The sequence below is a fragment of the Mustela erminea genome, chromosome 2, assembly GCF_009829155.1.
Source record: "Mustela erminea isolate mMusErm1 chromosome 2, mMusErm1.Pri, whole genome shotgun sequence".
Taxonomy (NCBI): Eukaryota; Metazoa; Chordata; class Mammalia; order Carnivora; family Mustelidae; genus Mustela; species Mustela erminea.
Window position 1 is genome coordinate 31,905,311 of NC_045615.1, and position 15,557 is coordinate 31,920,867.

A 15,557-nucleotide genomic window follows, 5' to 3' on the forward strand; every position below is an offset into this window, starting at 1 on the left:
ACTGGGAGTAGATTCAAACCCTGATCCATTTGTCCTTAAAGTGCATGCTTTGTCCTTTCTAACTTCATGTGTCCCTTCGAATTTTTGGTATTCTGACCTATTACTTGAATGACTGCAAGGTCCACTTTGCTAAACAATATGCTGACAGTAATGTGCGTATTTACCAACGACAGGGAACTGCTTCTATTAACTCTGCTTGAGAGCAAAATGTACAGGACATTGTCAAGTATAGACGAATTGGGTCTTTTCCATACTGGAACTCAATAGCCAGAAGCAATATAGACCTAAGCTATGATTCTTACTAAATGTATGTTAGCTATCTTTGGCAGTGTGTGGATTCCTTCCTGTCACTACCATACTACCAGTATTGATTGTGATGACTTAATATCTATTTATGAGATAAATACAGGAAATTGCACTTTTAGGGAAAAAATGGTCACAGAATGACACTTTTTCCTAGATACTTATACATTATGAATTTACACAGTACTAGGATCAGAAGTTTATAAAGACTCATGTCATTGTAAACCATATTGTGCTGCAGAACTTAAAAATTTATGTTTTATAACCCACTGAAGTGATGATAGTATTTTTATTTAGTGTAAACAATTCAAAATTTCTACCTTAACTCAGTGAAAATATGTAGTGTTCTTTCTATTTCATGTTTATTTCAGTTAGCAATAATCGCGCCTCGGATAAACCTCATTGGCTACGATACTGTCACTGCGCAAAGCTGTTTATTTCAGAAAAGAAGTAGTTGCACAGTTGATTGTAGTTTGCACATCATGTATTAAGACAATTAAGTCTCTTACATGTTACCATATGAATCTCAAGTTTAAACAAGTGATTAAAATGAGCTTATTTTTTCTCTTAGCAAATTATTAACACGCGTGATTTAGGCTCTTCTTGCTCTTTGTACTATCTTACTATTATTACCACTTTGGCCGTATTCTTTTGTATAAACAGTTGCACCTCGCATGGCATATCGCTCTTCATAGGCATAATAAATATTTTTAAATAAAGCTGAGTCACAAAAATGTTAGGAAGCCTTTTCCCCAGGATTTCCTTTGTTAAAGGTTGTTACCATCTTGCCTGATTGGTAAACGCATCTTTTAACTTTATTGATCATCTCTTCCTCTTATTAACTATGGGTCAGTAGCTCCTGTGGCCACTTCCTCCGTGTCCTCAGTGGAAAGTTTCTGTGACTGTGATGTCATAGGTGGCCTCCGTGAACCTAAACAGCTTCAGTTTTGTGTTCTTCCTTTGGGGAGTTTTTCTTCTTTTTGGAGGCTTTTCTTTTCTTTTTCTCTTCCTTTATTTGGTGTTCTTCCTCTATAATAAAAAAGAATGGAGAAAAAAGGATTGAGAATCAACCACTGGGAAAAGTAGAAATTAACTTTGGTTGTATAGGACTTGGGTACTCACGGTTGTCGCTTTTCCTGTCAGCTAAAGAAAGGAAGTGGACCGCGGGAAAGAGGACAAAGTGAAGAGGAAGCAGAAATCCAACCACTGAGAAGAGACAGTTGAACATTCATTTCTTGCCAGGTAATGTTTTTGTTCAGTACTACCAACGCTGATCATGTCCTTTACAAGATATGAGTGGTTTCTGCAGTATTTGAGCATTTAGATTGATGTTAAAGTTAACTGGGTGTGAGAAGACACAGTGGGGGTGTAGAGGGCTGCATGATGGATTCTGGGAGCCCCCTGTGCTCAGATCCTCAGGTCCTAGTGTCATTATTATGTGGTCTGGTGGCCAATCTCAGTCTGTTACAGGGTCCATGGACCTAGCGTAGGAGCTATCAAGATACCATTTCTTTAGGCACTAGTTTACGTTTTTAGGGAGAAACAGGTCAATCACCATGCAGACATAATTATGACGGTCTTCCAGAACCTCAAGAAGTCTTGTTTAGACCTAGGGGGTCGGCAAGAGAATCAGTAAAGACTGGAGAAAACCACTAAACCAAAAGACCCAGATGTTTTTTCCTTTGCTATGAACTAACACTATGATCTTTGAGAAATCTTTTTATTTCTCTGGTTCTATTTTCTAAATTTTTCAGATGAGTTGTCTCAGGTGTGCTTTAAAGCACTGTATAGTTTTGGGATCCTACTTCTATCAACTGTGATCATTCATACTGTCCATTATATTGTTTAGTGCTGATGTCAACTATTATTACTAATCTTCGCTTATTAATTCATTAAGCAATTACTGGTGAGCATCCACGATGCTTCCAGATCTGTGCTAGATGCTGGGGATACATCAGTGAATAAAGCTGACAAAGATTCCTGTCTTCTTCTCCCCATATCTCCCAAACTCACATTCTTGCAGACAGAAACAGGCAATAAACAAACAGAAGAAGAAGAAGAAGAAGAAGAAGAAGGAGGAGGAGGAGGAGGAGGAGGAGGAGGAGGAGGAGGAGGAGGAGGAGGAGGAGGAGGAGGAGGAAGAGGAGGAGGGGGAGAAAATGTATATTGTAATAGTAAGTTCTATATTAAAAAAAAGTAAAACATGACAGGTAGGATCAGGAGTACTAAGGTGAGGAGGAGTTGAAATTCAAATGAGGTAGTTAGGTTAAACCTTATTGAGAAGATGACATTGAGTAAAGACCTGGAGAAGAAGAAGTGAGCTATATGATATGAGCTGTAAAAGTAATACAAGCAGAGAGAGAGTGACCAGTGGCAAGGTCCTAAGGCAGGAGCATTTCTGAATGTTCCAGAAACAGCAAGGGTGGCAGTGTGCAGGGGGATCTAGGGGAGAAAACTAGGGAAGAATTTCCAAAGGCTAGGGGAAAAACATTTGGCTCTGTGGGCCATTGTAGAGATTTGGGCTTTTACTGTCAGTGAAACAGGAAACTATGACAAGCTCTGAGCCAAGGGATGATATAATTAATTACTGCAGCACTCCAGATGAGAAATGATGGTGGCTCACCAGGGCCGTGTTTGTGCAAATTTAAGATGTGATTGAGGTCTAGTTCTATTTTGAAGCTGGAGCTAACAGGTTGTACTGACAGTTTAGATATGGGGTATGGGAGAAAGAGAGACCTGTCTTGAGCTACCAGAAAGATCTAGCTGTCAGCGACTTGGGAGGGACAGACATGGAAGAGATTCGGGGAGTGATACCAGGAATTAAGTTTGGGTATTTGAGTTTGAAGTCGAAATGAGCTCTGGCTGGGGATCTATACCTGTGAGTCATCCATTTAGAGTTGGTATTTAAAGCCAAAAGACTGGATGAAAGAGATCACCATGGGAGTGTGTGTAGACAGAGAAGAGATCAAAGGATTGAGTTCTGGTTCCTCCAACATGAGGAGGAAACTACAAAAGAGATGAAGAATGACAGCGGAGGTCAGGGGAAACCGAATAAATGTGTACTTATATATTTCTCGTTCCTGAAGGAATTTAGATTTATTTATTATTTATTATTATTTTTTAGATTGTATTTATTATTTGACAGAGAGAGACAGAGGGAGACACAGCAGGAGAGGGAACACAAGCAGGGGGAGTGGAAGAGGGAGAGGCAGGCTCCCCACTGAGCAGGGAGTGCAGTGCGGGGCTCGAACCCTGGACCTTGGAATCATGACCTGATTTGAAGGCAGCCACTTAATGACTGGGAGCCACCCAGGCACCCCAGCATTTAGATTTATAATCAAAGTTACTACAGTAAAACTTTTGGCAGCTGAAAGTGAATTAGAAATTTCACAAATGGGGGTGTCTGTGTTGTTCAGTCAGTGGAGCATCCAACTCCGATTTGAATGGTACTTTAAAAAAAAAAAGATTATTTATTTGAGAGAGATAGAGAGATAGCAACAGAGATAGTGAGGGAGAGCATAAGCAGGGAGGTGAGGGAACACAAGCCGGGAAGAGAGGGAGAAGCAGACTTCCTGCTGAGCAGGGAGCCCAGTGTAATGCGGGATTCTTATCCGAGGACCATGGTGTCGTGACCTGACTCTTAACTGACTGAGCCACCCAGGAGCCCCTTGAATGGTACTTGCCAGGGTTGAATTCAGAACCTGGAAATTAAAACGTGAGCAGATATCAAGAGTCAGACGCTTAACTCACTGAACCACCCAAGTACCCACATTTGGAATGATCTTTTAAATATGGTATCATTTAAGTCATTGATATTATAAAGATACTGTAAAGAAATTGTCTAGCTTATAAGTTCTTCTTCAAATTTCCTGATTAGGTCTTTTAGTCATGATAGCTTTTCGTGTGTGTGTTTTAAAGTGGGGGAAAAATCTTTTTTTTTTTTTTAAAGATTTTATTTTATTATTTGACAGAGGGAGATCACAAGTAGACAGAGAGACAGGCAGAGAGAGAGGGGAAAACAGACTCCCTGCTGAGCAGAGAGCCCAGTGCGGGGCTTGATCTCAGGACTCTGAGATCATGACCTGAGCCGAAGCTTAACCCACTGAGCCACCCAGGCGCCCCATCATGTGTGTTTTTAAAAGTAAGCAAAACCTTGAAGAATTCTGATGCTATGGCAGCTGGCCAAAGACCATATTTTCATTGTTTATCTGATTATCTTTTATTTATTGTGAGAGAAAAAGTAGGCATCACCTAAAGAAAGGGAAGATGTGAATGGTCTCCAGATGAATAAAGGGGTATTTCAAGAGAGTCCTCTCAGCAAAACTAGGTTTCTAGTTCTGTGTTACTTTGAAAGGAATGTCCTGCATAAAAATGTTAGACTGGGTTGACGTATCATGAAAATAACTAAAAGGTGTCGGAGAATAGGGAATCTGAGAGAGGGAAACATTAACCTCCATTTTTGTCAAGAGAAGAATAAAAGATTAAAGAAAGAACTTTTTCCTCAAGAATAAGAACCACCTTTTCACATTGCTTTTCTCTGAGTTGCAGAAATGTTCCAGGTTGATGCAAATACATTGGTGAAGAAGCGTCAGATTCATCAAGATTTAGCTAATTCGGGTACATTTCTGGTAATTTCTGGTAATCACTGGGAGGTCAAATGGATTTGCTTTCATTCTTTTCTAGATATAAAATCCTATATGGAGGCAGGAGTAAAACTCGAAAGGTTAAATAACTAACAATTATATACTGAGAATAGCATGCCTCTACACAGTGAAGTTTCTCTTAGGTTTAACAAATATATTGGTGGACGTGAGTGAAAGTGCAATTACTTTGACAGTTCATGTTAAGCGACAACATGACTTTCATGTAAGAACCAAATTGTTAAGTTATTCCTTAATCTGTTCCATATAGATATTTGACCAAATTTTTGTTATTACCTCTAGAATGTCAGTGTAGATAAAGGAGGGACTCCAGGCAGTCACCTGAGTGAACTCATTTATATCTCTGTTATCTTTGATTCTCCTTTAACACCCTCAACACCAATGCTGTTGACAAATCTATTTCTGCATTCCAGGACTGTTAGCTAATTATTTGCAGATCCTTGGAATCCGCAAACATTCAGAGACTAGCACTGAAGCTGATTGAAAAACTCCTTATGATAATTAAATTACTCTTGAATTTTTTTTGTGTATAAGGAAAAAAAATCCAGAAATGGTCCCTTTTGAGATTCCGCCCAACCCAAATCACATAGAACTTTTAAAGTAAGAACATCAGAGATTAAGTGCTTTGTTTCAATTGCTTGCTAACTCTCAAGTTGCATTAATGTCACAGAACTCTCCAAATTTTCTGGTAAGACATAAAATCAAATGCATTTTACTTTCTTTTTTTTTTTTTTTTTTAAAGATTTTATTTATTTATTTGACAGAGAGAGATCACAAGTAGGCAGAGAGGCAGGCAGAGAGAAGGAGGAAGCAGGCTCCCTGCTGAGCAGAGAGCCCGATGTGGGACTCGATCCTAGGGCCCCGAGATCATGACCCGAGCTAAAGGCAGCGGCTCAACCCACTGAGCCACCCAGGCGCCCTGCATTTTACTTTCTGAACTGATGGATTTTATGCCTGAAATAGTAAATAAGGATACCATAGAATGCTTTGTGAAATTGTTTGAAATTTCTGAAAATGACATATAAAATATTAGATAAATTTCTTTAAATGAGTTCAAGAAACAGTCTTAAAAATGGGGAGAAAATGAATTTTACAGATTAGTGTTGGATGCTAAGAAGTTAGTTGACTTGAAATATTTTTTCATCAGTACAGTGCCTAGGGCACTAATTTCTGAGACTTTGTTTCTCCTTTTATGAAATGGAAATTCTAATATTTTCCATGGATTTACCACATGGAAAAACAAAAAGTATACATAAGATATTTAGTGAAGATACCATTTATCTTTGCAAATACTATTATTTATCAGAAGAATTAATTCTAATGAATGTAAGTAGAGTAAGCAATTATATTCAACTTTAAAATTATTTTTTTTCTTTTTTCCAGTTTTTAAAATTGAGGTAGAATTGATTTATAACATATCAGTTTTAGGTGTACAACATGATGCTTCACTGTATGTATATATTGTGAAATGATTGTCATAATAAGTCTAGTTAATATCTTTCACTACTCATATTTGTATAATTTTTTCTTATGATGACAACTTCTAAGCTCTACTTCAACTTTTTAATTTTTAATTTTTAAATTTTTTTATACTCAAACTTTTTTTTAGCAATTTTCAAATATACAATACCATATTATCATAACTCCTAAATATATAATACTGTATTATTAATTATAGACAACTACCTTTCTGAAACGTAAATACTACATAGTATTAAAAAAGTTCTTCCAAATCAGGAAAAGTGAACACCGGTGATATTTGCATTATTTGCCAAGAAAAACAAAGGTTTGAAAAGACATCTGAACAACACTTGTGCAAACAGAAGTCTTCATAATAATATAAGAGTGAAGACGGTAGGGAGAGTCTTTGAAAAGGATTGAATTAAAGAGCTGAGCAATGAGCCTAGACGGGGAATGGTACTATAGCCCTGAAAAATTGACAGTAATACATGCCCCACAGTGCATGTACGCAAAAACGTCGCCATAGATGTTAAAAGCACAAGTGTACGTCTAAATGAGAACTTGATGCTGTAGCCAAAGTCCTTCTCTTAAATTGCTGCCTTCTTAAAGCACTGAAGAGACTAGAACAGAACAGGATACAAAACAGACCTGTATCTCTGGGCGGCTGATAGTGTGCATATGTTTATATAAAGTGTATTTTCTAAAGAGGGATAGGATTGGAGGTCAGGATTAAGAAATGTAGAATTGCCATTATCCAAGTAAAGTGAGTTCATGACATTTGAGATTCAATTGTCAGAGAAGAAAGAGCACAGAGAACACTAGGTTTACCCTGACTTTATCCACTACTTTTAGCTTTGTTTAAAAAAAAAAAAAAAAAAGGCCCAAATGCTTATTTTTAACTTGAAACAAAAAGAAAGGTATAGAGGAAGGGAAACAGGAGAAGAAGGGAACGATTCAAGTACCAGAGAAAGGCTATGTTTATCCTGTGAAAATATGCATTTCTTTCTCTAAACAGCTCATAGTAGTTATAAAAATCCTGGCACACCATTTAGCAACTCCCCCTTCCCTGGTATTGTCTAGGGAAGAACAACATTAATTTCAGTTTACCACAAGTGCCATTATCCCATTTTTTAAAAAGTAGTTTTAAGAATTGTTTAATAAAAACACTCTAAGAGGTAAACAAAGAGCACTGAAAATTATTAAAAATATAACCATCTACCCCTGAGGGTAGAAGTTAAGGTCACCCTTCTTTCTCTCAATTTTCTGTCCTCAAACATTTCTGGAAAATGGTCTTTAGTTTCTGCAAGGAATTATTGGTAATAGTTGTAACCTCATGGTTTCACTAGGGATTCCAAGAACAAAGTTTGAGCTATGCCTATGGTTTATGGGTGCTAATTTAAGGTCCAACAATTTTTTTTTTCATAACTGTCTTTGTATCCTGTACATACCCGTTTACACTTTACAGCCGTGTAGGGTCAAGCAGGCTCCAAGCCTCTAAACCCAGCCTAGAGTATTAGAATATTCTAACAAGGCGGTGACAAAGCACTTGGGGCAAAAGTCAATCAAGCTTCACTGGTTTGGTGTTCTACCTAGAGGAACTTGCCATTAGCATTTAGGCACAAAAAAAGATAAACTTCAGTAGTTAAAGTGTGAGTACATTTTCTAGATAATCAGTCTTTGGCCCAAGAATGCCAAAATAAAGCCCTAGAATTCTTGGGGCACCTGGGTGGCTCAGTTGTTAAGCATCTGCCTTCGGCTCAGGTCATGATCCCAGGGTGCTGGGATTGAGCCCTGCATTGGGCTTTCTGCTCAGCGGGGAGCCTGCTTCCTCCTCTTTCTCTGCCTGGTGCTCTGCCTACTTGTGATCTCTGTCTGTCAAATAAATAAATAAAATCTTAAAAAAAAAAAAAGGCCCTAGAATTCTAGAAGGAAATATACACATAAGCTAAAATGCATACTTGAAATTAAAATAAAAACTTAAAAAATAAAATACATGTTCAATGAGCAAGTGTTAATCTTTTTTCTCTCTCTCTCTTTCTTTCTTTGTATTTCTAAATCCTAGGATTTCTGGCAATAATTGTGACCGTTGAGTGGCAGAATATTAACTACTCATAAAAAAATGTAGTTATCAAAGTTTCTAGAAAGATGTCATTGAGGCACTCTTTTACCTTAGTATAGACCAGGCCCAGGGAAAAGCTTTCAGGTAGCTTTTGAATGGAATTTTCAATATCTCTTAGGATAATCTAAATATATCCCACTACTTAGAGCTGGAGCCATGAAGGCTGTCACTGCTGGTGGGTGGAGGTTGGGTTACTGGGTAAATAATTCAGCAAACATCCTTCAATGAGGATTAAGTTCCTGGGAACTTGTGTCATAAAAACAAAAATAAATTCTACTACTTTCCTCAAATCTGTAAAGTTGATTTTCCTTAGGGTTATAATTTTTAGATATAAATTTGACACTGGTTTATTGTACTCTACATACTTTCTTAAAAATGCTTGGACTCTCGACCATCTCAAAAGGGAAAACCATAGCTTATGTGGTCTTTAGGGATAACTACTATCTTTTCATGCTACCGAATTTTTACTATTTACAAATCAAAGTTTAGGATTGGATTTAGGGAGCTGAGAGGATCCGAGCTGTCTGTAGCCATGACATTGGACAATCTATTCCAAAAGATATTCTGCTTCTACCATTGTAAGAAAGTATCTGATCTTATAATATTTTTTAAAGATTTTGTTTTGGAGGGGAGGGGGAAGAGAGACAGTGAGAGAGAAAGAGAGAGAGAAAACACACACGTGTGCACAAGCACAAGAAAACACAGGAGGGGCGGAGGGAGAGAAGTAGACTGTAGACTTCCTGGCTGAGTAGGGACCCAGTTGTGCGACTTGATGTGGGGCTTGATCCCAGGACCAGGGATCATGACCTGAGCTGAAGACAGATACTTAACCGACTGAGCCACCCAGGTTGACATGATTTTACAATTTTTGAAACAGGTTTCCATTCGTAAGAGTCATATAACAAGCTTAAATAAAATATACATTGGATATTTGAAAGTTGGATCTTGGGGCGCCTGGGTGGCTTAGTGGGTTAGGCCTCTGCCTTCAGGTCATGATCTTAGGGTCCTGGGATCCGGCTGGCATCCAGCTCTCTGCTCAACAGGGAGCCTGCTTCCCTCTCTCTCTCTGCCTGCCTCTCTGCCTCTCTCTATCAAATAAATAAAACCTAGAAAAAAATTTGGATCTCTATCTCAAGAATCTATCTTATTAATAAACAAAATATTTAGTGACTATATAAATAATTCCTTCACCATGATTAGTATTTTATAGTTTCCAAGGTTTACTTGAATGCATCATTTCACTGGATCCTCCCACCAGGCAGGGTAAGTGATGTTATCTCCATTTTACAGAGTAGGAGATTGAGGCTTACAGACTTTTGATGACTGACCTTGAATTTCAGAGTTAATAAAGTTTTTGAGAAATAAAGCAGTGTGGACCAACAAAAATAGCTAAAGAAACCCATTTTGGAGTCATTTTTTAAAGTTTTTGTCCTGAAGAGATCTTTCTTCTTCCTTAGTAAATGTTTCAAGATTGTCTGAACTATTCAGGGAATTAAAAAAAAAAAAAAAAAAAAAGACACTTCCCCACCCCTCCCCCATGCTGTGGGAGTGGTGGTTTGGGAACTCTCCGCAGCAGCTTAAAAGTAAAGCTCTTTTTGTCCAAAGACACAGTATCCCAGAAGTACCCATGGAACTCTGTATAATCAGTGGAATGAGGCCAGCTATGGCACATTCCTTTGAGACGTTTTCATCTTGATTCTTGTTAAGATTCCCAGGTGTGTAAATAGGCTGTAGGATTCCCGAACTGGCTTTCTCTTATTTGCATCTCAACACTCAAGGAAGTAAACTGTGGGCCTTATTTCTCCCAAGATCTTTTGTAGTCTGTTAAACAGGAGTCAACAAACCATATTCTTGAATTTACTGGGTTACTGCTGTATTTCCATTCCTATGAAATTCATTACATTATATCTAATTTCACCCATTTGTGGGTTATTTTGCCATCTTTTAAAATATTTCTTATGCTCATCAAATGGTCTTTTCTGCATCAAAAAAAAGTTTTATCTGGATATGTGGCATTTTCTCTTTTTTTTGGAAAGAAAAAAAATTTTTTTTTCTTAATTCTTAAATAATCTCTATTCCCAAAGTGGGGCTTGAACTTATAACTCTGAGATCAAGAGCTGCAGTCTCCTCTGACTGAGCCAGCCAGGCATCCTGGGGCATTTTCTAATATCAAGAACCAGTGGCTTTACCAGTTACACTTACCAGCCACATATTAAACGTTGTTTGTTTCAGAGTTCAAATAAAGAAGGTAGTTAAGCTGCAGTCATTAGTCTATAACTTAAGGGCAGTCTTGGGAATCAAGCTTGGAATGTCTTTTGTACTCAAATAATGTATTTTACATCTCCCTAGGGAGTGGTGAGAAACTCTTGATGTCCCCTTATAGCTCCCACACTATTAGTCTCATCTTCCAGCTGGGGCTCTGCTTCCAACTTTCCTTCTTCATAGCTACTGCTGTGTTACTTCTAATTTTAATTTTTAGGGCCACCATTCTTACTTTGCTTTTCAGCAGATGGTGTATGAGCAGCAGAATTTATTATGCCTTGGTAAGGGGAAATCATGCCTGGAATCCTTGTCATTTCCAAGTTACTAAAGCAATTCTCTGATAGTTAATTTAAAAAAATTTATGTCATAAAACAAATAGCTTCTGTATTTTACATTTTCTGAGGTTTTTCTGTACAAGTAAATACAGAGAAGTGTATATAACTGAAGTAAAAATGTCTGTATAGGTGAAAAAATATTTTATTTCAGCAAGATGCCCTTTAACTTTTTATATAAAAATCTGAAGGATACAACTTTTCTATGTTGGCAGATAACTTTGCATTGAGAAATGAGTTTAAGATAATCCAATACATTCATTTTATTGAAATGACTGCTGTAAAGAAACTCTTATAATGTCTTTTAAAATTATCCTCTAGGTACAGATATACACACATTCATAGATAACTTTAAACTTCACTGTACTATTTATATGTTTTATTGTCCTTTGTATATTACATTCTTTGATATTTGACATGAAAATGCAGAACTTTGCCATTTAATGTTGCATTGAATATTATCCTTTTTAAGTTTACATATTTCAACTATAGTATTTATATTGCTTTAGAGATAAAGTAGTGTTTCGTGTGCTTCTTAAATTTTATTTTTTAATTTACATAAGGTACAACTCACTTTTTTTGGTGGAGAGTTCCATGAATTTTGCCAAGACCAAAGCATCACCATACTCAGGATACAGAAAAAACCCCTTGATTCGATTTTCTCGTGCTATTTCTTGTAGTCAAATCTTCCTTCTATTCTTATCAGCTGGCAACCGTTATTATTTTCTGCCCTTATAGTTTTGCTTTTTCCAGAATGTCAAACAAATGGAATCCTAAGGTATGCAACATTTTGAGTTTGGCTTCTTGCACTCAGCAAAGTAGTTTTCAACTGAAAGCATCCTTGGCTCCCACAGAGGACATCTGACATATTTGGAGACATATTTGTTTGCTAGAACAGGGAGCACTGGGGGAGTCTGTTCTGGATCTGGCGGGAGGAGGCCAAGGATGGTGTTAAATATCCTATGGTGAACAAGACAGACTCCCACAACAAAGAATTGTCTGGCTCAAAACATCAATGGTGCTAAGGTGGAGAAACACTAACTTCGCATGATGCATTTGAGATTCGTTCATATTGTTGCACGGATCAATCAGTAGTTCATTCTTTTTCAGTGCTCAGTAGTACTCTGTTGTGTGCAAGTATCATAGTCTTTATCCAGATACCCACTAATGGACATTTGGGTTGTTTCAAGTTTTGGGCACTTCTGAAAAACATTTTTTTTTTTTTTTTTTTTTTTTTTTAAGATTTTATTCATTTATTTGACAGAGATCACAAGTAGGCAGAGAGACAGGCAGAGAGAGAGGGGGGCGGAAACAGGCTCCCTGGTGAGCAGAGAGCCAGATGCGGGATTCGATCCCAGGACCCTGAGATCATGACCTGAGCCGAAGGCAGAGGCTCAACCCACTAAGCCACCCAGGCACCCACTTATGAAAACTTTTGAGTGAACACAGTCTTGGGAGGAAGATTGCCTGATCATATGGTAAGCATATGTTTAACTTTATAAAAAATCCAAACTGTTTCTCAGAGGGGCTGTACTATTTTATTTTGCATTCCCACCAGGAGCACAAGAGAGTTGCAGTTGCTCTGTATTTTTGGCTGCATTGGGTATTGGGTATATATATATATATTTTTTTTTTAAGTCATCCTCATGGATATGTGGTAGTATCTCACTGCACTTTCAAGTTTGTGCATTTTGGTGAATTTTTAGAGTTTTAGAATTTAATGCACATTTTCTAAAATTTCAAAAATTAGTGCTATATAAATAAAGTATGTAATAGCTGGCACAAAGTTATGAATGTCTTTGTAAACTTTCATTCTTTCTTTCTTTCTCAGTATAGAGCTACTGATCCTTTTACAGTTCCTATCTTTTCTTTCTTTTTTTTTTTTTTTTAAGATTTTATTTATTTGACAGACAGAGATCACAAGCAGGCAGAGAGGCAGGCAGAGAGAGAGGAGGAAGCAGGCTCCCTGCTAAGCAGAGGGCCCAATTCGGGGCTTGATCCCAGGACCCTGGGATCATGACCTGAGCCGAAGGCAGAGGCTTTAACCCACTGAGCCACCCAGGCGCCCCTTACAGTTTCTATTTTAATAGAACCCAATTTACCAGTGTTGGATTCTCTGATGTACAAAGATCTTCCCCACATGCCTGGCCCAGGCTACACGGACTTTGAAAAAAGGTGAAGGAGGAGGAGAAGCCAATCCCATTTTAGATAAAATTAAAGGACTGTTTGTAAGAGATGTACGCACTTCTTCTAGTTCACTGGGGAAAGGGACAAAACCTTGATGTTCTCATTGTCTAGTGTGGTCCTTGGCTGGAAGTGAATTTCAGAGAAGTGGTTCTTGAACACAACAGAGTGAAATTATTTTTTCTTAGATTTAAAGGTTTGTAAAACATTTTCCTTTACTGGCTGGTGCTGAAATTACTTCCGAGATTCATGTAAGCAACTAGTTACCTACTCTCATGATTGCCACCTCTAGCAAGCCTTATTAAACGGTTTCTTGCATCTTTTCCTTTTTTTAAGCATAACTTTATCGGTCCGTCCATTTCCCTAGATTAGGTGTGTCAGGAGTATTGATGCTGAGTGGATGTTATGATTTCGCTTACAACCAGCTTGAAACTTGCCATCAGAAAGAATGAACGTGACCCTCTATCATTCTAGTCATAATTCAAGGCTTCCAGGTGAGAGATATAGATAGGAGGACCTCAGTCCCACTAATGGCTGTGGCTTCCTAACTTCGGACAGTTTGATTCATAAGGCCAGAAGGCTCATGGCGCCAATGAAAACAGAAAGAATGCAGAAAATTAATCTTAAAACTATGTGTAAGGAGAGTGCAGCTACAGACCGGCCAGCAATCTTAGTTGGGTCTTTTTGCTAAGATGGGCTTTCCTCACTTTTACAAAGTGAAGGCAGAGGTGTACAATTTGGGATCCAGACATTTCGGCCTTTGATTCCCAACAGTTTAACTGGAAACCTTGGTGCTGGCGGCCGTTGGCACGCACAGCACTATGGCGTGAGGTATGAGTTCAGCGTGCTGTTAGTTCACTCACACAGTACAGAAATAGCCTGAGGTGACGAAAATGAAAACCTAACCCTAATTATTTGAGAACTGGAAATGAACACACACAGTCCTCATCTGCATGCTTTACAAGACCATACTGTTTCACTTATACATATCCCAGTGAGAACGTCTCTGGGATCAGAAGATATTTAATTTATGTTTCATTTTAGCTAATTTATGGTCAAACTCGGGTAATTGCAAACACCACTTTAGGGGGGTTAGTGATGCCCTCATTTGAAACTGATGTTGTCCGGGTCTGGATTTATATTTGTTCCTTCCTTTCTCAATGTTGTTTTACATTTTCCTTAGGGTAGGAGGTCACTTTTTTCCAAAAAAGTTCACTGCCATAGCAAACAATTGTGGGTTATTTTTGCTCAAGGACACTTGAATTTTAGATGTGAGGGTTAATTTGGCCACACAGTCACACAGATACTTCTGAATCAGTTCTATTTTCCACACTTGCATCTGACTCAGCTGTGCTGATTAAGAACATGAATCATGAGGGGCACATGTGTGACTCAGTCGATTAAGTGTCTTGCCTTCGGCTTAGGTCATGATCCTGGGGTCCTGGGATTTGAGCTCCACATTGGGCTCCCTGGTCAGTGAGGAACCTTCTTCTTCCTCTCCCTCTGCTGTTTCCCTGTTTGTGCTCTCTCTCTCTCTGACAAATAAATAAATAAAGTGTTTAAAAAAAAAAAAACACAAAAAACAACCAAGAATCATGACCGTGCATTCAGACTTAGACCTATGTCTTCCTAGCTAAGACTCTGGGCACATTGCTTCTGGGAGCTTCCTTTTCCTCATCTCTCAAGTAGTGATAATAATACATCCCTACATTATAATGTGGTCACCAGGATCAAATGAGGAGTAAATGCTTGGCATGCACTAAACGCTCAAAATACTATTATTATTTGCTCTATGGATACCATCAACTCTTGAAAATGCGTTATATTGTAGACAACTCAAATTGTGTACAAAAGAAAATAATCTTATATCAAGTCATCAACTAGAACTCCCACAGTTTGTGCTGGTACTATTGAATTAATTTAGTGTTATTAAAGGCATGTATTTATTTTTTTGTTTGGGGTTTATTTGTTGTTTGGAAAAAGATGTATTGTTCCTGCAGAAAAAAATCCCTCCCCTCATTTACATGCATAAAATCTGTACCTTCCTTCCTTGGTTTTGCATCACTACTCCTGACTGCTGTATGGTTTATATCTTATGGCTACTTGTTGGCTCTGATTTGTGAGACTGATCTAGAAAAAATAGGAATTTCCTTAAATGTCAAATGTGTTTGGTGCTGTCTGATTAACATGGACCACTGCAGTGGTGATTTCTTTCAGGAACAGGTAACTTTAAAT

The 15,557-nt window shown here is 38.0% G+C and overlaps 1 non-coding gene across 1 annotated transcript; it reads right to left on the minus strand.

Annotated features, from left to right (window-relative positions):
• Positions 1 to 595: 595 nt before the first annotated feature.
• LOC116585344 lies at positions 596 to 735 on the minus strand. Its single transcript, XR_004283560.1, has one exon. It is a non-coding gene; the product is annotated as a U4 spliceosomal RNA (small nuclear RNA).
• Positions 736 to 15,557: the final 14,822 nt, after the last annotated feature.